A 24,446-nucleotide genomic window follows, 5' to 3' on the forward strand; every position below is an offset into this window, starting at 1 on the left:
GCATGGGAGGGTTGAGGGCACAGCCTGGCTATAGATCAGGCACTGAAATGACCCCCGGCAGCACACAGTTTAAACCCATGCATTCTGAGGGTTGTCACCAAGGGAAGGTTGGGTGCAGGGCCTGACTGCAAGCTAGAGTCGTTGCCCAAACCTAATGCGCTTGGCTAAAGGCCATGTGAAATAGTGGTTGGCCACCTGTTAGAGGCTGGGCTAAGATCCTGGCTTCATATCAGCAGCCAACCCCAGCTGTGCACAGCTGAAGGCCATCCACAGTCGGGTTTGGCAACCTGTGAAGGGTGTGCCATATGGTCTGGCCCAATGCATGGCTCTGCTGCCGTCCCCCGCTGTGCACTGCCAAAGCCCATGCCTGGGTTGCCCGCTCACACATAGTTATGCGCAGGCTTCCAAAGACTGAGAATTGGTACTTCTGTGGCTGTCTGTCATCAGTGATGTTATTTGAGATGCGTACACTGATGCCACATATAAGGCCATGAGCATTGCATGACAAAGGCACTAGTTATCATTCATTTGACTAACTATAAGTGGTGAATTTCAGATGTTTCAGGTGTACTTTTGTAACCATAGCTGCGCTTCAACAGCGCTTTTTTCAGTGTACTTCTGAAGTTCCTTAATTATATGTTAAGATGTTAAGGCCTTGTAACCAACGGTAACCAAAGATTCAAACCGTAACATTATCTATCTATCTATCTATCTGTCTGTCTGTCTGTCTGTCTGTCTGTCTGTCTGTCTGTCTGTCTGTCTGTCTGTCTGTCTGTCTGTCTGTCTGTCTGTCTGTCTGTCTGTCTGTCTGTCTGTCTGTCTGTCTGTATATATATATATAATTTACTCATCATAATGCCTCAAAGGAGCAAATCCCTAAAACATTTGCCAACTATTGTCAGCAACGAATACCATAACTCATGACACCCACCATGTTTTTTCTAGATAATCTGTTTTTGTTCCTGTGCCACTGCAATGTGGTATATGGAGCACAGCAGGTGGCGTGAGTTACGCGTGCATTGTGTGCTTTGCTAACCGTAAATTGTGAATTTCCTTGGTTTGAGCCAGAACCATCACTAAGTATTTGACAGCGTTCTTTTCATTGAATTTCTCGGGTGAGAAGCAAGCCACTTCTTTGGGAAAGGGCACCTGGCCATTTTTAGGGAAAGCCCCCAGGCCATTCACTACCTGTTAGGAACCCTTCCTTTTGGCGCTTACAGTTGCTTACCTCGTTCGAGTGCTCATTCTGGTACTGGCAAAATGGTTTGTTAGCAAGTCTCTTTGCTCTAAAGGAGTGTAAATGTTGAGCTGTTCATATTTCGATGTGCACATCTGCACTTGAAAGGCATCTCTGGATCAGTTCCACTACTGTGACTCACCTTTGATTACCTCCAAGAATGTGGTCCCTGCATTTCGAAAACTTTGATTGCTTGTTTCACCATTAAAAGCAACATAAGCTTCAGAAGGCCCCATGTCTTATGTAAAATCTTAAGCGTTAATTTTGTACCTCCAGTATTTTAAAAAAATATTATGGCTATTGTTTGGTAAATGCTTAGTCGGGCTCATGGCTCTTTCTACCTACGTTGGACATCCCACCTGCGTTGTTGATACCTTTCTCACCATCACATCTTTGGGACATACATTCCAGGTCCCATAGTGTTTTTGCATTTCAATGCCTATGTAAAGCTACTGTTCTTGTGAGTATCATGAACCAAGGCAGTACGGAAGTGTTGGCTGGAGCAATGCACCAGAGCTTGGTATCATCTGTGCAGATAGTTTTTTAGGCAGGTTTTATATCATGGTACATGGTTTGTTTGTGATTCATGTCTCTGTATTGGGACCGTACATTGCTTAGGGTAAGTAGATTTGTTTCCAGAGTTTGCATTGCTCCAGTGAGCTCACATGTTTCCTAGTGGATCCTAGATCCAGTGTTGTATGTATTTTTTGTATTTTTGCTTGACCGGTGCCTAGAAATACTTCAACATGCAATGAACCCAAAAAGATGTCCAGTGTGCTGTGAAGTGAATGCAAACATATCACATATGAACTGGATTTTGAGCGCTTGTATCTATCCTCCGTGGCTGAAGCAGAAAAAAGCAGAGGGTGGGTGCATAGTGCTCTATGCAAAATCTATGGCCTCTAGGCTGAGGTGGGAGGCGCTGGTGCCACAGATGTGCGTCTGTGGCTGTTGGCTCTACCATGCTGCATGTGAGAAGGTGAAGCTCTGTGCCATGTGAGTTTGTATATGTCAGTGACTGGCCACGCAGCTGTGCACATGGGTGGTTGTCAGGTGCCTGCTACGTCAGTGGACCCTTCTGTAGGGAGCCTGTGACAAAGTAGTGCTGTGCGAATAGGAGCTCTGCCTCTGTGGTCTTAAAGCGAGGGCTGTTTCTTGATCCTCCATGGTCTTCTTGTCGAGTCTGAATCTCGCGATACATTCCAGACATTGTCTGAACCTTGTTTACGATGCGTTCTCTGCCTCTCCGAGTTAGTGTGCATGGCAGGCCGAGCTGCACGTGTGGAACACTGTGTTCTTCTTGGAGGCTGTTGTCATTGCCAGAGTCCATTCCTTGCAGGTTTGTCCTTGCCTTACGCAGGGGGGAGCAGTGTGATGCTGATACTAGGGCCTGTGCCTTTACTCTTTGGGCAAGAATGTGTCCTTGGTGCGTTTCATGAAAGGATATTCTTTGTGATGCTTTAGCTGTTTCCATTTTGCCAGCATGTGTCATTTTTATTTGCGATTACCCTTGTTGCAATGTTCAATTGCTTCTTGTTGTAAAGAATGACGGTAACATTTGAGCTGTATTCTCCATTTCTCACTGTATCTCCCCAGGCAGGTGTTTGATTGTTGAGGGGATCGGGGTATAGACCCTGCTTTGAATGGGCTTTCAGGTGTTATTCAGGTGCGTTTTGTGCCATTTCTTTTCTTTTTACGACTGGAGCGAACACATTCCTAAGTGTGTATAGCTATATATATGTGTTGTTTGTTGCGGGACTGTTAGTTGTTTTAATTTTCACCTCGAAGCACTATTTTCAGATCGCTCGAGAGAGCCCAATGCACGCATTTTTATGACTGTATATCATAGTAACCCGTCTTCATTCTTTCTGTAGATGTACCCGGTGGTCGATTATTCCCTGTGTGTCAATGGTGCATGTGTGCTGCTGATAAATTCAGTGGCGGCTCCTCGTGGGAGTGCTGCGGGGCGGTGGGGTGGGGCGGGGCTTGGGACAGGGTGGGGGGTAGTAAACTCTAGTATACGGCCAAACGGAGGTAAGTAAGTACATAAATAAATAAAATGTATTACATTGCGCGCGCAGCAACGCCAAGTGGCGATGCAGCGCATACAAAGTAATTCGTTTTATTTCTTTATTTATTTACTTACCTCCGTTCGGCCGTATACCCGAGTTTCCTAGCCCCCTCCCCACCCCGCCGCACGCAGCACTCCCTCGAGGAGCCGCCACTGGATACATTGTGATTGTGAACTTATATTGTTCTGCTGTTGCTTACATTGAAAAATGCATTCAATAAACTTGACAAAAACTTAAAAATGTTTGTTTCCTTTCTCCAATTCCAGAAGCCCCAGGCAAGTAAAAAGCATAGTCCACATCATTATCGGACTCCCGCACTTATTTATGTTTCCATAAACATTCAGGGCCTCATTTATGGGGACTTGGGTAGGGCAGCACAGCAGGTCACCCTGCTGCACCATCCTGCGTCAAGTGAAAGGGCAAGAATGCACTGCATTTATCCAACACAGTGCATCTCTGCCAGTGGTGGCTGGCATGGCTTGAGGGTGATGTGGCAGGCGTGGGGAGGTGGGGGTTGCGCGGGGGGCGCTATATATAAAAATAAACTTACTTTGCCATCGGGTTTTGCGTCTCTGCTCCTGCTCTCCTCTTTGAATTTGAGGAACAGAAAGCACAGCCAGGCCCCACTGACCAATCACAAAGCTGCAATGCAGCGTTGTGATTGGTAAGCACCCAGGCTCCACTGACCAATCACAACACAGCAATGCAGTGTTGTGATTGGTCTGAGCATCTTGGTTCGACGCTTAGCCAAGGACTGAGTGCCTGGGTATGTTCTCCACACAGGGGAGAATAGGGAAAGAGTGTATGACTGGTTTGGGCGGCCCGAGAGGGCCGGTAAAACAGTCATGGGCACTTATGAGTGGGCAAACCACTACTCCCCTGCCCTGCTCCGAGAGCAGAGCAGCCCTGCCCACTCGCCCGCAAAGCAGCACAAGCATACAATTATAATAACTCAAAGTTATTATTATTTTATGTTTCCACTTCACACTGCTGAAAAGCAGTTGGGTGCCACTCTTCCGCCATAGCGAAGGAGCAGTCACTGATCTCTGTCGTTTCCCCTTGTGCTGGGGCCATTTCGGCAGCCTAGCACCAACACAGGCACCCTTGCGCCATGGTGCAAGGGTGCCTGTGTTGTCAGTGGGTTTGTTTAAGTGCAGGAAGGTGCACCTTCCTGCACAGAAACAATAGATTGAGGGGTGTTCCTCTTTCTGTGTGTGAATTTGGTCTGAATCCATGATCCATGTCAAGTGATGCAGGTAAACATTTAACAATAAGGGAAGGAGCAGGATGTGTTCTTAATGCTATTGATGTACTACGTTTGATCTGTTGAGTCTGAACTGTGAGCAATACTCGATCAATTTCATGACTTTCCATTCATTCATACACTTGCAATATTAGTATTTCGTAGTCTACTGCTGAATGTTGCAGCTGGATTAGGACCTGCAGTTGATTTTCATCTTCAGCAGTATGTAGGTCTTTAAGGGTCTAGGAACTCTGCCTTGGTGGATGGCAGCATTCATGATGTGCATATTCTCCTAGTAGAATTATAAAGCAGACTACAATGCATTGGACAATGCATAGATTAAGCTGGATCCCGAAAGCCTGCATTATTTGGACTAGTTCTAGAACCATACTGGGACTCAGTGGTGAGAACGATGTTAGGTTTGAATGCCGTGGTAGTTCCTGAATTGGAGGAAATTGTGAGATGTCTGGGTTGGTATTGTTAGTTGCCAGACATCGGATTACACCATTTTACCCAGTGTACACTAGGGCAGGTCACAAATCAGTCAGTGTTTTTGCACTTACCGGTTGTGACCAGGCCTGCATTTTGCTATGTAATGGATGACTGATCAGCCATCCCCTGTACAAATCAGTTTCTATCCCATACTAAGATTCATCAATGGTTTGCAATTGCAGTCAGAAATCATCCATACATTGCCTTCCAAGTTACAAATGGGAGGGGACGCAAGATATGATAATCGTTATTGATCTGGTTTAAAGCTATTAGGTAGAGTTGTGGAATTCTCACAGTAAAGTTGATTTGAGACCCTGCTTCTAAAAAATGCCTGTTAGCATTGTCAATTAGGTTGCCTATTTCCAAGTTTTATTTCACAGTGGGGTCAACTAAGGTATAGAGATATTCATTGACGTTAGTACCTTTGAGCTTTCTGGTGAAGATGGCATTTACCGAAACATATCTCGTTATTTGTTGACATTTAGGAGTTCTGTGGTAGCATCTCATCCACGGTCCTGGGGCATTTTCTGTTGACAGCTTGGTGGGGCTAAGATTCCTGATGTATTATAATTAGCTCATTGATTTTCAGGAAGGGATTCACCACAGATGAGGCATTAATCAGACTGTCTTCAATGTTAACTTCAAGGGGAGAAGTTGCCTGCTGCAGTGGGGCTCATTAATAAATGTGATATTTTGTTGGCATGTTAAACCTTTTCTGTTGCATTGGATTCTCTGGTAGTTCTGGATATTGTGACAATGTCATCTCCATTTTCAGCATGGCATGGAGGTTTGTTGATAGGGTTTGTTCATGTTAGTCTGCTTTTAAGTGGAGATGAGTCATCTTTTCTGTTGCAAGTGTTACAGCTGAGTAGTCCCGGGAGTAGGCAAAGAGGCTCAATTCAATTAGGAACTTGCCCAGTGTTTGATTTCTGGACAGTGTTGAGTTTGAGTTTCTTATTGTCTCATTGCTAACCTACCTTTAGTCTTCTATACATTTGGGCAAGTCTTGCTAGGCTGTTCCAAATGGCATTGGTCTCCTTAAGTATTCTTAACAGCTGCTGGGTCTTCGATTACTTAGATTGCGATGATATTTCAGTTTCTTAGAGGCCTCCTGAGAGGGTTATAGTGAGCTTTACACTTCCACTCGGAGTCATGGACATGAATCCATTTGATTACATATGGGATGATATTACCATTTGCTGACAGATGTCTTTGCTATGAGTTTTTAAAGATTGCATGCTTCTTTACTCTGTGCAGTCATGTAGTAGCATTCATTCAGCGTGTAGTTGTGTGCAGGTGTATGGAGAGAGTGCTCTGATCTGGTGGCATTTGTTGAGAATGCTGAGTTATCTGTGATAAATGCAAAAATAACAATTGATGGACAGAATGTAGAACAATGTCATACATTCACCCCAGTACAGAGATCTGGGCCTAAATCCATCGTTTTTTTGCTCACCATGCCGTTCCAGTTTGAACCCAGCCATATGCAAATCAGTCTTGACCCTGTGCCTCATGGGAACAGTCCAGACCGAACTGCCAAGCCAGGTCCTCCCTGGACTGGAAACAAGCATCCTAGGACCGGTTTCTGGCATTTCAGCCGTCTTCAGCCAGGCTTGCTTGATTTTCAGTGGCATGGAGAGCAAGGGACCCACGTCTGGGCATACCCTTTCCACTCGGGGTGACAAATGCAAAAATAACAATTGATGGACAGAATGTAGAACAATGTCATACATTCACCCCAGTACAGAGATCTGGGCCTAAATCCATCGTTTTTTTGCTCACCATGCCGTTCCAGTTTGAACCCAGCCATATGCAAATCAGTCTTGACCCTGTGCCTCATGGGAACAGTCCAGACCGAACTGCCAAGCCAGGTCCTCCCTGGACTGGAAACAAGCATCCTAGGACCGGTTTCTGGCATTTCAGCCGTCTTCAGCCAGGCTTGCTTGATTTTCAGTGGCATGGAGAGCAAGGGATCCACGTCTGGGCATACCCTTTCCACTCGGGGTGACAAATGCAAAAATAACAATTGATGGACAGAATGTAGAACAATGTCATACATTCACCCCAGTACAGAGATCTGGGCCTAAATCCATCGTTTTTTTGCTCACCATGCCGTTCCAGTTTGAACCCAGCCATATGCAAATCAGTCTTGACCCTGTGCCCCATGGGAACAGTCCAGCCCGAACTGCCAAGCCAGGTCCTCCCTGGACTGGAAACAAGCATCCTAGGACCAGTTATCTGTGATGTCACTGTGGAATGCTCAGGCTAGTGTGGACTGTTGACTGAAAGTGACAATTGGATGCAGTTGATGAATTGGGAGGAGGTGCAGGGTTGTGTTGGCAAGTCTAGTAGAGGATCTGCCCCATGTTAAAGATCTCAGGGTCAAGTTGGCTTAAAACTCCACCTGACACCCTTCTCATACTATGCTTGAGAATGTCTCCAGGTTCCCATCTTGATGCTCTATGTCATGTTTTATGTTGTGTTATGTTATGGTATGTTATATGTTATTAGATTTTTGTATATAGCAGTGATCAACAATTATTTGGCCTCTGTTTGCTTTATGCAGCTATTGTCCTGCCGCTGTGGTTCATCCACCAAAGATTATGTAGTAGAGGATTCCTTTCTGAACCACATTAGTTTGGTTTGAGGATTGAGTTATAATTATGGAGGTGTTCTGTGGGATGGTGGATGGGTCTTGTGACCCCATTTCCAGCCCAATGTCTGTTAGTGTTAGAGGCCCACTTATCTTGTGTTTTTTATTCACGTGTATTCATTTTGTTTGTTTTTCTTATCCCAGTAGCATAATCTCTTTGGCTGTCTGTCACATTGGCCCTCTTTACCAGTGTTCCCAGTCCTTAGCTAGTCTGTGTTCCTGTTGGTCTATGACCTTAGCTCACTGGGATAGGTGGAAGAGTGTAGCCAGACATACAGACAGACATGGAGGTGGAAAGATAGACCTTCAGACAGATTGGTACACACATTGGTGGGTATGAATCAATAGAACACGTTTCACTCTGCTGAATAATGAATGGGGAAAGATCTTTTGTCTATGACTGATATATTTTGGTTCGATGTCTCAGACGTGAGGTACAGCTTTGCTGCTTACACTGAGCAAGAATTCAGTCAGTAAAGCAAGATATTGATATGCCATTTTCAGTACCGATGGCTTCATGTTCTGTGACAAGTGAGGGACAGCTGTACTGACGGTGACATGTTTGAGGTAGTTCTGCTGTCTGTGATCAGTGAGGAAGAGCTCTGCTGTCTGCACTGAGCAAGGAATAAGCCAAATGATTATGAAACAGCACTGCTGCTTCTACCAGTGAAGCAAAGTTCTACTGTCTGTGACAGGTCAGTGAAACCTCTGCTGGCTCACAAATTGTGATATCAGCTGAGAAAGGGATTGATCAGCCAAAGGTAAGGAGAGCTAAGCTCTTTGTGCAAGTGAGACATAAGTGTGCTGACTGTGGCAAGTGAGCGGTAGTTCTCGTGCCTGTGATGGGGAGAAGACTGTTGTCTGTACTGAGTGAGCTATAAGTCAGGGGCAGGTCTGCTGTTTGTAACCAATGAAGGGTAGCTCAGCTGTTTGTGGCAGGTGAGGAAGAGCTCTGATGCCTTTACTGAGTGAGCAAACAGTCCATTGAGCAAGAGCTTGATCTGCCAGTGGTGAGGCCTAGCTCTGTTGTCTGTGACAAGGAAGTATTAGCTTAATCCCTGAACCATTTGACACTCTGGGCCCCATTTACAAGAAGTGGCGCATCGCTGCTTGAAAGCAGCGATGTGCCACTTCTCAGTGCCCCCTCCTTGTGACACCAATGATGCGTCATATTTACAATATGACACATCATGTCGTAAGGAAGGACAGATACGTCAGAATAACTGACGTATCTGTCAGAGCAAAAAGCGGCGCATTGCTGGAGTTGTGTCGGAAGCCCAAAGCAACTCCAGCAATGTTCCTTTCACATGGGGCAAGCCCCATGTGAAAGGGCCTGCACAACTCTTACGCCTCAGTAAGGTTGTGACTCATTGGCGTCCTAGAAATGGCACAGCGAAATCTCATAGATTTCGCTGCGCCACTCCTACGACCCTTTCTTGTGGGGGAACGCCCACCCTACATACATTATACCTGACACAGGTATAATGTAGAGCCGGGGCTTACGAAGTGACGCATCTGCCTAGATGCGTCACTTCGTAAATATGGCGCAACATGGCGCAACATGGCGCATTAATTACACCACTGCTGCGTCACTAAAAGTGATGCTACGGTGGCTCAAAACTGGTGCAAGGAGCTCATAAATAAGCCCCTCTGTATCTGGACTGCCCTATACCACATTTACATTTCTTGGATGGCTAGAATGTCCTCAATTATTTGTACTGGCTTTTACTTCATAATATTGGTAGGATTTACGTAACACAGATGTGTCACTGGCAGCATGAAGTACTTAGGTATAGGACTATGCACTATCTGTGCACTATCAGAGTGAATCCAAGGACATTTGCTTGCCTCTGGTGGATCATCAATACACAACAATGTTTAGGTCACAGATCATGAGTGGGTGTGTTGGTAGGAAGGAAAATGCTGAAAACGTTGTTCTTCAGTTCTTTCTTATGCACTACAGTAAGGAGGAGAATTTGAGATACACAGAATGAACTTCAAGAGGTAATGGAGCTTATAAGTGAAATAGTCTGTTTGTGTACGGATGATCTTGTGGATTACACAGTGGAATTTGAATTTCATATGGCTGGAAGGGAGAGCCATGCATGGTGCATTAGGGTGGAGATAATGTAATCATATGTCCTTTGGATAGTTTCAGGCAGAGGACATATCCAGCCAATGAGCAAGATGGCCACTCTTCAAATTTTGCTTGCCAATTGGGGAGGCTGCATATTGGCTGACAGGAGAGGGGTAAGATGTGGCCACTATGCTTACCTTTAAGATAGCCATATCTAAGGGCTACTCCATGCCCTCTTGGGGCCAGGAAAGAAAACGCCACTCCGGACATCAGGAGCATTACTAAGGCATGTTTTGCATGGGCTGAAATTATCAGGTCCATTTCTGCAGGTGGACTCCTTCCACAACTTCTGGGGAAGTAGACAGAGGACGGCAGTCAACAGAACCCCTTATCAGCTGAAGCCCCTAAGATAGCAGTCTCATACAGAAGAAAATGACTCCTAGACATTTGTGAAAATGGTCACTGTGGACTTGTAAACATTCGCAACTCCCTCACTCTTTGATCACTAGAGTGTGGGTTTCTTGGATTTACAGTCATGATTGCAACAGATGCTGGACATGATATATGACATATGATTACGCAGCTGGCTATTGTAAGTGACCCAGCCTCAACCATCTCCAGAAGCCTTGTGTCTTCCTCGAGAAAGTCAAGGCAACTTATTTTCCCAAAAACAGTGCAAGATGGCTCAAACTACATCGGACAACTTTCTGAAAGAAATTACCACATTAAGTACTAAGATGAGTGGTTTTGACTCCTCAATGATAGACCTATCTACTGAAATCAAATCTACGCACTGTGAATTTGCTTCTATACAGAAACGCTTGGATGCAATGGATAGGAAACTGGAGGACATTGACAGACAAAGGCAAGGATCGTGAGGATCATTAACGACTGAACAGTATCTGCATTTATGGAATACTGGTGGAGATGGAGAAAGCTGCATTTTGCAGTCCTTCCTACCTCATCTATTAGAAATCCAATGCTCTATCCCACTGGAATTTCAACGCACGCATATGATCCACCCATGGAAAGCCAGAACTTCCAAAAGGCTGCGGGCAATAACAACCTGTTTGCTGAGGCATCACCATGTTCAGATGATTCTTCAGGGTCCATACATGTACTGAGGTCAACAGGTACATGTTTGCCACAGATTACTCACATGACAAAGCCATAAAAAACGAAATTCTTACCTTTATGACCAGGGCTGCATCAAAACAATATTAAGTATTGTCACTCGGAGCCTGCAATTATGCTTGTAAGTCTCAATAGGCAGATAACAGAATTCAACAATTCTGGCGAGCTGTCAAACTATTTGAATTCTATGGACCTGGTACCAATGTACAACGATGCTTCTTGACAGGCAGGAGGAGTATTGGCTGCAGACTTCTGTGCAGGGTGAAAACCGGAAGGAGAGAAAGAAATCATTACTTAGCCACTACAAGCCTTGTCATGGATGCTCGGACAGGGATACCCTGAATATTGTAGTGAAAACTCTTGAGCAAGATAGTGATGAATCCCATTCCTCTTTAAAGAATTGTAAGTGGGAAACTTTGTAGTCTGCAGACACAGGACCCTGTCAGACCCTGATCAGCTCTTGTTGAGCAGGACTGGATCGCCCTGTGCATTATTTCCTTGTAGGCATCCTGTGTTGCCGGTTTCGGGAGTTGCCTGGCTCCCGTAGGCTGGGCACCATCTTAGAAGGGAGTGATTCCTTGTTTTAATCTGTTTTAATCTTTTGCCAGCTTTCTTTCATTTGTATTGCTTTACCAGTAGCAGCTCTTCCAAGGGAAGCTTGTGAGGGTCTGTGCGGTTGCTGGACCTCAGTTTTGCACCTTTAAGTTTGCCCACACACCCTTGTTTTTAACATTTGTGCTTACAGCGCTGGTATTCTAACATGCCCCCTGACCTGGGGGGACATTTAAGGCAGCAAATTGCGCATCTGCGGACTAGCACCAAGCTGATCTAGATGTTCACTTTGTGCTGGCAGTATACTGGTGGCAGAGCCCTGACAAAGTAAGGCCATGGTGGTGTGGAGACAGGTAAGTTCTACTTATTATCACCTCAATACACATATATGTTGTGTATCTGTCGATATGTATATGTAGGTAATGTGTACTGCCCATATTTTTACATATAGCATTGCACACTAACAACATACATACACTATTGAATGTACATCCACCACAAGAGCCTACCTCAGATCCCGGTGACAACGGGGTGGCTGAGTGTTGTGGTCAAGTACCAGCAGCACAGGAAGGACCTAGACAATGGCGCTTAAGACAGAATTGATGGTAGTATCCTGAAAAAAGGTGAGGCTTGGAGGTTTCCCATCAATAGTTGCCTCGACGGAAAGGCACATCATTAACCTGGACGGCGGAAATCTTGGTGGGACTCCCTCCAACAGCCGGTTCTGCCTCTGATGCCGTCAGCGTGAGAGAAAATGTTTGGCAGGGCGATGGGACTACGGCGGTCTTCCCTCCAGTGACCAGCCAACATCTAAATCGAGCAGGGGACCGCCAAGGTGGAGAAAGAGAAGACTGCCAAAAGGCCCTAAGATAGTGGTAATGTTTTTGGGAAGTTTATTAACTGTAACACTAATCTTTTTATTTGTATTTATCTTCTTTATTTCTTACATCAGCATCCACGGGCAGAAAAAGGGCTAGCAGCACGGAGGTGGGTCACGGCGCTGGGGGTGCCACCACCAGTGATGCGGTGGGTGAATCTTCCACCGCTACCACCAGCGCTGTGGCAGACACCAATGGATCTGCTGGCCCCACTAAGTCCTCCTGTTAATATTATTATTATTTCCCTATTTTTTACAGCTCCACATGTAGAATACTTTGTCCTTTTTATTTTTTTACTGTGCCTGTCTCCTAATTATTTCCAACTCTTATGTTTGTTAAATTCTTGTTATCTCTGCATTATCATAGTTATTTTGTATATTTAAAGTTTCTGTAGTTGACTTCCTCCTATACTAGTCTGTCTGTAGCTTCCTTTCTTCTGCCTTGTTAGTAAGCTTATATATCTTGTGAACTGGTACTGTAAGACTGAGCAAACCGATTTTAGTACAGGTGCTCTACTATGAGAATTGCATGCCCAAGTGAGCTTTCTATGCATGTTTGTTGAGAAGGCTTTCTTTTTCTTGCTCATGCTCAAACAGTAAAATTAGAGAGTGGCCATGGTAATAGGCAGACCCCCCAATGTGTTTTGTTATTTATACAGTAGTAGTAAACCAGCAGTTTCAATGACAGTGCAACATGGCTGGAAACTAATATGAGGATGGTCCCATTGCTTTTGCCAACCAAGACCATATGTCCTTCATTTACCAATCATTCCACCCCTTCATTGCGCTTCAATGATTCAATGAGTCATCATAGCTCTACCCCTCCATTACGAATCATTTTTGGTTGGCTTGACTACCTGCCTTTTCAAACATTGCCCACCAACAAAATGCCCAACATGATATTATTGATAGAAGATACTCTAACCAAACTATAGTGATGTATTGTGGTTGTATTTTGGTAAAACAAATTAATAAGAGGAGGCGTATCTGGCATCTAAAATGTGTCATGTTTTTTGTAACCACACAGAAAACCAGTGTTCGGGCCAGAGTCAGCGTCAGAGGAGCAGACTTGGTGGAGGTCGAAAGGGGAATCCCAGCGGTGGCAGGGACAGGCGGTTGTGAGCCACAATGCTTGCTTATTGACAATTACTAGTGTACTCACTGCAAGGGCATAGTGAACCCCCTGCTTTAGCAGATACAGCGGAGGTTGAGTTCTTAATGGCCTCTTCTATCTGCAACTCAGCAGCCAAAAGCTCTTAATGAACACTGAAATTGGTGTGTTGATGGAAAATGAAAAAAGTATGGAAGGATAAAGAATGGGTGAAATATTATGAGTGATAGGATGCATGGGTGGGTGAAGGATGGATGAAAGAGTATATGGGTGAAAGGATGCCTGCCTGGGTGGGTGAAAGGATTGATGGGTGAAAGGAATGCTCAGTGGGTTAAAGCAGGATGGGTGAAAGGGTGAATGGCTGAAAGCATGCGTGGGTGGGTGAATGGATGGATTAGTGAAAGGATGGGTTAAAGCTGTGGATAGGTGAATGAATCTATGGATGGATGGTTTTCAATGGTGAAACACTGGATGAGAGAATGTAAACCTTAAATGGTGGGTAGCAAAGCGTGAAGAACATTAGAACAATGAAATGATGAATGGGTAGTTGCTTGGATGAAGAAACAAGGGAGCTATTCTGGAGAGGGACGTTCTCACCTACTTCGCTTGCTTGGAATGGTTTTATCAAAGCTTTGATTCAAAGTGGAGTGGTATTTATGTCTCCTCCTTTGACTCACTGCATCTGTTAAGCAAGGCAGATATGTATCCCATCCATCATCTATCATCACCTCCCTGCCAATGGCATTTCACCAGTGCCACCTGTGACGTAACTGCTGCAAGGTTCAATGCGGCACTGCAGAGACAGCTGTTCAATGTGTGTCTGCTTCAGTTAATGTGGCATTTACAAAGTTTTCAATGCATGGCAAAGGGAAAACAAGGCGTGTTTCCCTTCCCTTCCAATGCCCACTCAGTCACCTACTAATAGTTCACTCCTTTATTTTTTTCCTAAGTTCTGTCCCAGTCTACTAAAAAAACAAATTCTTGGCATGTGCCACATTTTTCTGGCCAAGTGATTTATATATTTCGTGGCTTTTATAACAGATTTACGCCTGTTTAAATTTTTCCCTCTCAACATTCGTCAACTACAGTGACTGACTAAGCCAAATCCTATACACAGAATGATGATTCGTGACACCCCACTATTCTGTAGTAAAACCTACTTACCCGGCTGAATCCCTCTAACTTACCCTGCAGTAGCGTAAGTTAAGCTTCCTTTCCTTACTGCCAAGCAAATGTATTTCTTGGACATAATTATTCATTGTGGTGGAGGTCGAGGCCAGGGAGTAAAGTGGGCCAGATGCTCCTGTTTCACCCCCGCGATATTAGCATGGCGAGGGGCACCGCAGCGGACGGAAAGACTTTTCCGCCGGTCGGGTTCCCGGCTGGGCAGAAAAGGCCCTCAATATGGTGGCGGTGCCTTGCAGGCACCGCCATCCATGTTAGGATGTGCAATTTTAAAGACCTTTCCATGGCGTCGATGCTGCCATGGAAAGGCCGGTGGATATTGCTTTGGGGGCCTGTTACGGGCCCCCGGGATGGTGTGGGGGTGGACTGCTGCACTTGGGGGATACCTATGGTACCCCACTTCATTGGCATACACAAGGTGGCAGGCATCGCACGGTGCCTGTCACGTTGTGCATGCCAATGCACAACATGCATATTTTGCATTGAGGCGGGTACTGCTTACAGCACCGCCCGCCGCAATGTAAAATATGCGGGATGCAACCGCCAGGGTGGCGGTCGCATCCTAAGGGGCCTAGCGGGACCGCCGCACCTCTGGCAGTTGGTCCCGTGTACCGTTACAGTGGCGGGCGGGCGGACAAAGTCCACCCGCTATCGTATTAGACCCCAAAGTGTCTGTTTAATTTTTCACTAAGAAATCCTTTAAAGACATTTTTTTTTTTAACTGGTGTATGTTTATTCTGCCTTAATTCCTTTCAGGCAGGTAGAGCATTTGCCTTTATTGTGAGGCATGTGTGGGTAAAAAATGGCTCTGACTCTAATCGCATCACATTTGAATGGCCCTAGGGGACCAGCAATGTACTGCTACTATGCCACTATATCATTTTAAACAAGTGCTTTGCACAGAGCATTGTTTTCTTTTTTTCTTTCTTAATATGGCTACTCCTGCTGGTTGACCACCTACTAGGCAGGAGATAGCAGCCCGGCAGTTGCAGCAGAGGCTAGAGGCCATACGAGCCAAATTTCAGTGCCTGGTGGTCCAGGAGGAGGAGCAGGAGGAGGCACCTGCATTTGCCCTGGGCTCCAGCCAGCCGCTAGTGCCTCCAGTATCCTGGCACGAACAGCACCAGTGCCACCATCATCTGGCAGCCACCGTCACACTACCACTGCTGCCCCTCATCATGCTCAGACTGCCTTTTCCTGTTCTGCAACCTGCAGAGGCTGGCACATCTAGAAAGTCAAACAGCACACATTTGAGAGGCACCTCACTGGCTACCTATAAAAAAGCGCATTCTATTCAAAGCTCTTTGTTTACTTTATCGCGCTTTGCAGGATACAGGCTCTCTACATCTTAGACAACAATTTCGCTGGTATGTTCCAGCAAGATCACTACGCTCCCTGGGAGCAAAGCTTATCATCCTTCCCATCATAAGGAAAGCCAGATGGGGTGGGAGAAGTTTTGTGGCAGGAGCGGCTAGGGCCTGGAATCAGCTTCCGTTTGAATTAAGGAATTCTAAGGATCTTCTTTCCTTTAGGAAGGCGCTCAAAACTTGGTTGTTTTAATTCTTTCGTTGCAAGTGTTGGGAGAACTACAGCAAGCGCCGGGACACCTTAGGGTAGCTGTGCGCTATATAAGTTCTAATAACATAACATAACCTCAAGAAGCTTCTGACCCATGTGTAGTGCCCTCTTCTTTAGCCCCTTTTTAAATATTTGTTTTGGTGGGAAGGACTTGTTGTGGATGAAGTGGGTTGGACTTGGGATGGGAGTTGTGACCAGGACTGTTTCTTTGGACTTTTTGTTGGACATTTGGACATTTGTTGGGGACATGGAGACTTGTTTGGGGAGAGGGGTGGGCCTGTTGTTTTTATTATTTAAAAACATTAAAGGGTAATAAATAATTATTTTAGTTTATTTATGTCTCAAATCTCATTTGGGTACTTTGCACTGCTGCCTTTTTGCGCTGCCTGTTTTTTAAAATCTGCTTTAAAAAGTGTTTACCAGTTAGTTATACAGTAACATTGTCCTAGTACTCTCAGTAACTATATTGACCACTGGGGGAGTTGCCATTGCCTAAATTGCCTACAACAATGCTCCATATTTCTCTTACCTGAATAGATGAAGCAAGGGCAGCTATCTCTCTCAGTCTTCTTACTGCAGGGTTTCCCAAGGTGTCATCTTATGGTGTTGGTAGCATTAGCAGGATTGCATGCTAACAGGGAAGAAATCACAAGCGAGGTCCCACTGCCACTTAGGTGAACTCCAACTGTAGGATTTATCAAAGTATTATCCATCACAGGCAACTAAATTGAATGAAAACACAGAGTTAGTGGATTATGTTATTTATATCATAACCTTAGAATGACTGAGACCAGACTACCACCACGGCACAACAAAGAAGACCTGATATGATAACAAAAACTAGCTATAGTAACTTCTTCTGAGCAATTTAAAGCCTGTATTTAATTAAAATTAAACTTAACAAATCATTAAGTTGGGAAGAGTATAGTCAGAGTCAGGAGTGGACAAGGTTAAGCATTTACACAATACAGCGCAAGGCCTGAATGATGATGTTGATGAATAATGTTCTTCCATATCTAAAATATGGATCACTTTTATGTGTGGGTGGGTAAATGGGGCCAGTGTGGGGTACTGCTCAGGTGATAGAAGATCCTTCAGTAAGTTCGTTTGGCTTTCATCACATCTGCCCCACCAAGTGTGTGATCCATTTATGGTGGCAATTAAGTCACACCTCAATAAATCACAGAGCCGGGGGGAAGAGGGTTAAGGAGTTTGATGAATGAATGTGAAAGGGGATTTGGGGACAGGTGTAAATAAGAAAAACACTACACAACATCAATATTCATCTGGGTGATGAGCAGCACATCATCATCATTCTGTTGTGGAAGGCAATGAAGGAATGAGTACTACAAAGTTCTGTTTAGTGCATTGCAAACAGTTCTTCGGCCCCAGAAATAGAATGTATTATTATTATTATATATCTAAATATTCTGTCATCTAGGTTTGAAAAATGCAAATTATAAAAAAGTGAAGTGAACCCACACAGTTCTAAAAAATGATCCTTAAAAGAAAAATGATACTGTAATGCCAAATGGGGCGGTACATCTGTATTCTTCTCGACTGTCCGTCAATCTTGGGTGTCTGGCTAAAGTGGTCCAGTAAGGTAAATAGGAGTGAAGCTTTTGCCTTTAGTGCAGGAGAAGAGAAGACCTGCAGATTGTAAAACAGAAACGATATTGTAGAGTCAAGTAGAAGGACATAAGGTAAGCTTCTTGATGAGTGTACCAAGAAGACTCAGAGGCAGAGCAAGAGCATAGTCTTCTGCAATCAATCATTTTATGACTCATGTGTGATCGATTAACTGAGAAGTGAGAGAAAATTACAACCAATCATGGATAAGTGGCTGCATGTACCGGACTCATCAATTTTGCAACTGTTATCATAACATTTAGCCAAGTGCATGCATAATGCAAAGATGTGACATCATGTGTCTGGCTCCATTTACTTACAACAAAAGGCTCCCACCCGACCAACCAACTACATAATAGGGGTGGTTCAAATGAGATCCATCAAACACTAAGCAGCTTTGTATTTCCAAAACCACCTCTCACAGTCCACAGACATGAATATGCCTCTTAGAGTCATCATCATGTTGGTTTCCCTGAAGTTGATAACTTCCTTTTTCTGGTTGTTGTTGAGGTAGTACCACCTTGAGTCCTTCCATCATCCTCCTGACTCAGAGTAATGAATCTGTTCAACTCTGTCCCGACTCCCAACCCAAATGCGAGAGATTGACCTGTAGTGCACTGCTGTTGATGATGAACAAGAAGAAAAACGTTGAGTAATGTTTTGTGTAGATGTGTGTTTGTTAACCAATTGGACTGGTCTGGTCTTTGAAGATTGTGAACCAAAAAAAAAAGGAGTGGACCCGGAAAGCAAATCTCACTAAGTGTCAAAGGGGAAGGGCCAATCACCTTCAGGAAAAATTATCACTCATCAGGCCACAAACATTGCAAATGATCACACTCAAGATGAAAAATTATAGTTGAACACCCTCCCTCACTGTCTGTTTCCACATGAATCACCACTTATATATCACTCATTGGTGTAATAAAATGTACCTTTTTCAATCCAAGCACGGTGGTAGACAATTGTCGATCCTCTTTGATGCAAGCAGCACACATTGGGCAGTCTTGTAAATCAAATGCTCTGGGTCAGTTCTGCTAGGGGATGAAAAAAAGAATAGACACTGGAGGATGCATCTTCACTGCACACTTGTCCAACTCCAATCCGGCCATACATGTGCCTAAAATGGTGGGCTGCATAACTCAGTCAGCCACAAACAAACAAAATATAGCAATACTAGTTTTTGTGTTTTTTTTGGCAAAGCAGTTTGGCGATGAAGTTCTATAATTGCCTACTCAGCCAAGGAAGCAGAGTTCATCCACAAACTCAGGTGGTTCACCCAGAAGTTGGTCAGCTAACACACTGTGACCTGAGTCTGACCAATCACCCTTATTCTCCTCCTATAGTATTTCAGGTACGGTGTAATTCAGCGGTATATAAAGTGTTGGTTCATTTTGATCATAGTCAATCTCTCCTCATTTTGAGATGAGAGACTGGGTCTTCTCACTGTGACGACTGCACCAGGAGCACTGAACATACACCCAGCAGACACAGTGGCTACTGGACAGACCAGATACTTTACTGCCAGCCTGCTGAGCTGTGACCAATGGGTTTTGATCCAAACAGACCTTCCTTAGGTCATCTAGATACTCATGGAACATCCTTTCAGTAGTCATTGGTGCTGCCACTTGCTCGACCTCTTTTGCCTTCACCTCTGCACTGAACTTAAGCACTGCCCTTTAATGCCAAGTCAATGCAGAGGTTGTGTAGGATTCTTGTGTTGCTGTTGCCACTGGTGTACTTGTTGCTGGTGTTGGCTGCTGTGAGACAAAAAGCCTACCCTCTCTGGAAATTGAAGGCAGCACCAAATAACTTCTTTTCATGAGTGGGGCTCTATGGTCCAGCCATTCTTCTTCCAGGATTCGGGCTCGCTCAACAATCCACGTCGTGCAATCTGAAACATCCCCTTCTGAAAAAGGAATGAAAGTATTTATTTGTAACATGGATCCAGTATTGTGGCACCGATGTACTCTTTGGAAGACACAATGTCTCTTTGCAGCCTTGTATTGCCAGTAAAGAGAAGGATTAAGCGCTGAACCAAGGTATACGTCTATTTGTTTTAATTGTCCACAGCTGCAAAACTGTCAGAAATGCTTTGTAACTGATCCTGAAATTCTGTGAGGAATTTGACTAGTTTACATTTGTCCATCCCAGTGGTCATGCTTTTAGTTACATCCCCTACTCTTTGCATGACATAATCATTGATCAGTTTGTACTGCTCAAACAGACTTTTCAACATGTAAAATGTTGAGTTCAAACATGTTGGCAACTCCTGTATGAGGGCTTTAACTGGTACTATATTAGCATGCTAAATGATCCTCAAGTGCTTCCAGGCTTTAAAAGAATGGCTGAAATGAATGCTGATTCTTCAACAAATTGTCAGTAAGTTGCTGACTAGGTCTTCTGTTTTTAGAAAGTCCTAAACAATGATGTTGATGCAATGCGCCAAACACAGGACCTTTAAATAGCCACCATCTGCCATGGCTGTATCCATATTACTGCCATTGTCTGTGGCAACAAACCCAATTCTGAGACCCCTGGGTTGCAGCATTCAAATACCTGAGTGTTAAAGTCTTCCAAGATGTTTGCAGCTGTATGGGATTTCTCTTTGGTGAACATGGCTACTGTTGCATGCCACCAAATGCCCTTAAAAGTATCTTCAGCGCTGAGACCAGTAGATATCAGTTACTTAACCCCCACTAACGAGATCCAGTGTGCAGTAATATATATGTAATCAGTGACTTGACACTGTTCCACATGTGTGTTGTCAGGTGGATAGTCTGAACAGCCCTCTGCTGCAAAGCTTTCCCAACCAATTCCATCACATCGTGATGGAGCACTGGAACAGCCACGCTGGCAAAGTACGTCTAGCTGGGAAGCTTCCAGGTCCAGTGCTAACATGTTAGCCAGCTTCCAGTTGTAGAAACGTGCCATTGGGTGGTTGCGTTCGTAGGGCCCCTCCTGTCTGAACATGCCTGTAATAGTGGCCTGGATTTTTTTCTTTTGTGGTGCCACTGACACAGGTGACTTCTGGAGAGAACCAGGAGGTGGTAGACTCAATGTGTATCTTGGAGCAGTCACTGTATGCTGTTGCTGTTGTGTCTCCATCTGACTCTTGTGCCATTGAGAAGAAACTCCAGTTGTACAAACATGCCATTGGGTGGTTACGTTCGTAGGGCCCCTCCTGTCTAAAGATGCCTGTAATAGTGTCCTGGATTATTTTCTTTTGTGGTGCCACTGACACAGGTGACTTCTGGAGAGAACCAGGAGGTGGTAGACTCAATGTGCATCTTGGGGCTGTCACTGTATGCTGTTGCTGGTGTGTCTCCATCTGACTCTTGTACCATTGAGAAGTTGTTGGGGTGGGTGATACTGGTGCACTGCTTTGGACATGGCTGCTTTTCATAAAGATATCAACCTGTTCTTCCTCATCACCAATAACCTTCCACTGTGATCAGAGACTTTGGAGCCGATTACTCTTTCACATTACCTTGACCACCACCACATGCACAAAGTTGATTAAGGTGCCCCTCCCAGTGGGGTGTGTGATGTTTAGATTGCACATTATGAGTCCTTTGAACATCTGCTTGTGAAATGCACTTACTTTATTTATTTATTTATAGAGTACAGCTGTCACCTGAAGGCATCCTGATGGTAGGACTAGACTAAAAATCACAAACAACCAGACGAGAGAAGACCAGACAAAAGAGCACAAGCATATTAGATGATGAGCTTTTTTTGCTTTTCAAAAAGCATAGAAGTCATTTATGCATTGAGAGAGAGAATGTGAGTTCCAGAGCAGTGGGCACAGTAATCTAAAAGACCTGCCTCAAGAATGTGCTTTCTTGAAACGGGGAAGGGTGGCAAGACCAAGAGAGCCCAACCGCAGAGGTCTGGGAGAATGGCGAGAGGATAATGTGAGAGAAATTTAGGACCAGTGTGATGAAGAGTCCAGTGTTTTTAGCAAATAACTTTGAATGTAACCATTTGAGAGACAGGAAGCCAGTGCCCAGCTCTATGGGATTCACACATATGATCAGATGAGTCGATACGGTAGATTAATTTTGCTGCCATAGTTTACACTGTCTGGAACGTTTTCAACATATAGAGACAGAATGAATGACCAGTGAGAACCTTGTGGAATGAAAAGAAGAATGTTTCTAAGTACCTATGGGGTCAAAATACAGACTGATCACAGCCATTTAATCTGCAACTCAAAAGAGAGGCTGGCTTTTACAGAGTCTGCATGAGAAAAGTACCCATGAGACATTTCAAAGGCCCTCTGCCCAGACCATTTGAATAGACTCACCCCAGCATTCGCAACCAGTGTAATCCTTTTCCTTGCTCCAGAACAGCTTTTTGAATATTTACCATCTGATCAATGGCATATTTTGTCATATTCACTTCAAACCTCTCCTTCTTGTTTAGTCATGTTTACATCTGGGGTGATGAACTCTGAATTCTTATCCTGAAGGAATTGTGGAAAGCATAGACAAATTAGCAGCTCCCAGCTGACCAGCATTCCCACTTGCAGTGCTGGTCATGGTGTTGGCTTGCTGGTTGGCTATCACCTGGATGAGTGTCAACAGAGATACAAAGATGTTGTTAAAGAGAGTTTCTAAGTTGTTCACTGATCCCTAAAACTCTGTTTCCTAGAGAGTCACAGATTCAGAACACCTTCTGATCTGGCACTCAAACTATTTACGGCAATCAGAAACTTAATGGAACCGTTTAATCCTGAACATTTAGAAAGAAAGTGCACTCCTGGTACAGGAAACAAATAATTTGAGCCCTGTGGCCGACTTGCATATTGATTTCTGCATGGTTATGCTAATCTCCCTACAAGTGGAGGAAATAATTGTAATTTGTCCATTCATGTTTTCTCCATTTGGTTTCTCCTGTACGTCCTGTTGACTTGATAGAGGAAATTTCTACATTTTACAAATTAAACACATTTAACTGAAAAGTGCTAATTTCAATGCTAAATAATACATGCAAAATACATGCAAACATTAGTAGTAAATAATCATTTATGTAGGCATTACACACATGAATTAATCTATTGTATTGACTAAAGTTAGCCTAACTGCTGATGTCAATTTAATTGTCCACTTTACACATTAGGGTTAAGAGGTCTGTTTTCGCAATTAAAGTGTTGTTTTGCACAAGATGCTTTTCCTTTTCCACTACAGATGCTGAATTTTCCAGAAGCATTCTGTTAGCTAGTAAATAGACATTTGTTATGTATTAGACAACTGATAGCGAGGTTCTCAATGGGAAGAGAGGAGATGGTAGGAAATTTGACTCATAGAAAGAACTGTCTGAACCACAAAATCTGTTCAAAGTAACAAACCAAGTACATGGTTCCATAGCTCATTGTGAAGATGTGAGCAACTGGGGAGTTTGTCTGCTCCCCAGATTACTGAAGACTGATTGGTTAATTGGAGTAGGGAATGAGAGATGAATTAGAGTGACCAGGTCTATTTACCAACCCCAGGGACATAGTGAAAAGTGATCTTGCCTGGGTCAAAGGGTGGCTGCTGAATGGGAGAATTCTGCTTTAACAAAACAGACCATGCACATGGATGTCCTGGTCAAATCTGTCAATGGGATAGAGCCCTACCTCCTTCTGAACACGCCCAATAGGCATAGTCGTCAATTGACATTTTGTGGTTGGACATTTTCACCAGTTTTTGTTTCCTAAGAGGGTCTGTAATAAATTATCTAATCTGCCTGTTTGCTAACTGTAATAGCATCTCGATTTGTGACAACATGCATGTATTACTTGTTTAACATACATTTTTGACTTAAGTACATCAGGGCACCTCTGATTTCTGAACACCTCAGACAAGTTAGACCTGTATACCTCTTCTTACAGTTCCTAGCAACACCTAAAACAGGTTTTTTAATATCACATTTTGTTTCTTGTGTTCTAGCTGTAAGCTATTAAGTATTGGAATTTCAGGGACCAATTCTCCTAGGAAAATGATGGGAATGTTAGTATTTTTTTTATATTTGTAATTATCCGTTTTTATGTACTGATGAACGTTTTTTTTCCTCCAAATTTCTGTTAGAGGCATTTTTAACTGATATTTGCCTGTTTTGATATATTATATTGATGCTGCATAATGAGATGTACACTTTTATTATTTTATCAAAAATCAAATAAAGTTTAATGATGATGATGAATGAGAGTAATGTTACAAATACTGTTTTTTAATTTATATTAGCATGTGTTCCCTAAATTAGAAAGAAACTTATTTCCCAAGAGCCCATTCTCCAGAGACCTTAGACTAGGTGCTTAGAGTTTGCCACAGAACTTAGAAGGCAGATCTTAGGGATGACTGCTGGCTTTGGGTTGAGAATACCTTTCCAGACCATGCTAATGTCCACTGCTTGAGTGCTAAGTTTTCATGCTTAAGCATTCTTATTCTGTCATCAGCACCCTTCATTTGGGTTTTCTGAACTGACACCTTACCTTGTTAGCGGAAATGAAATGCCCTTTTTAACAAATCTTCTTTACATTAGAATTAGACATTTTCCTTTATGTAACACTTTATTGCATTTTCTCTACCTGTTTGTAATTCTTACTAATGTGGGGCCCGATTC

This window comes from Triturus cristatus, chromosome 2_1 (genome assembly GCF_964204655.1).
Source record: "Triturus cristatus chromosome 2_1, aTriCri1.1, whole genome shotgun sequence".
NCBI classification, from domain to species: domain Eukaryota; kingdom Metazoa; phylum Chordata; class Amphibia; order Caudata; family Salamandridae; genus Triturus; species Triturus cristatus.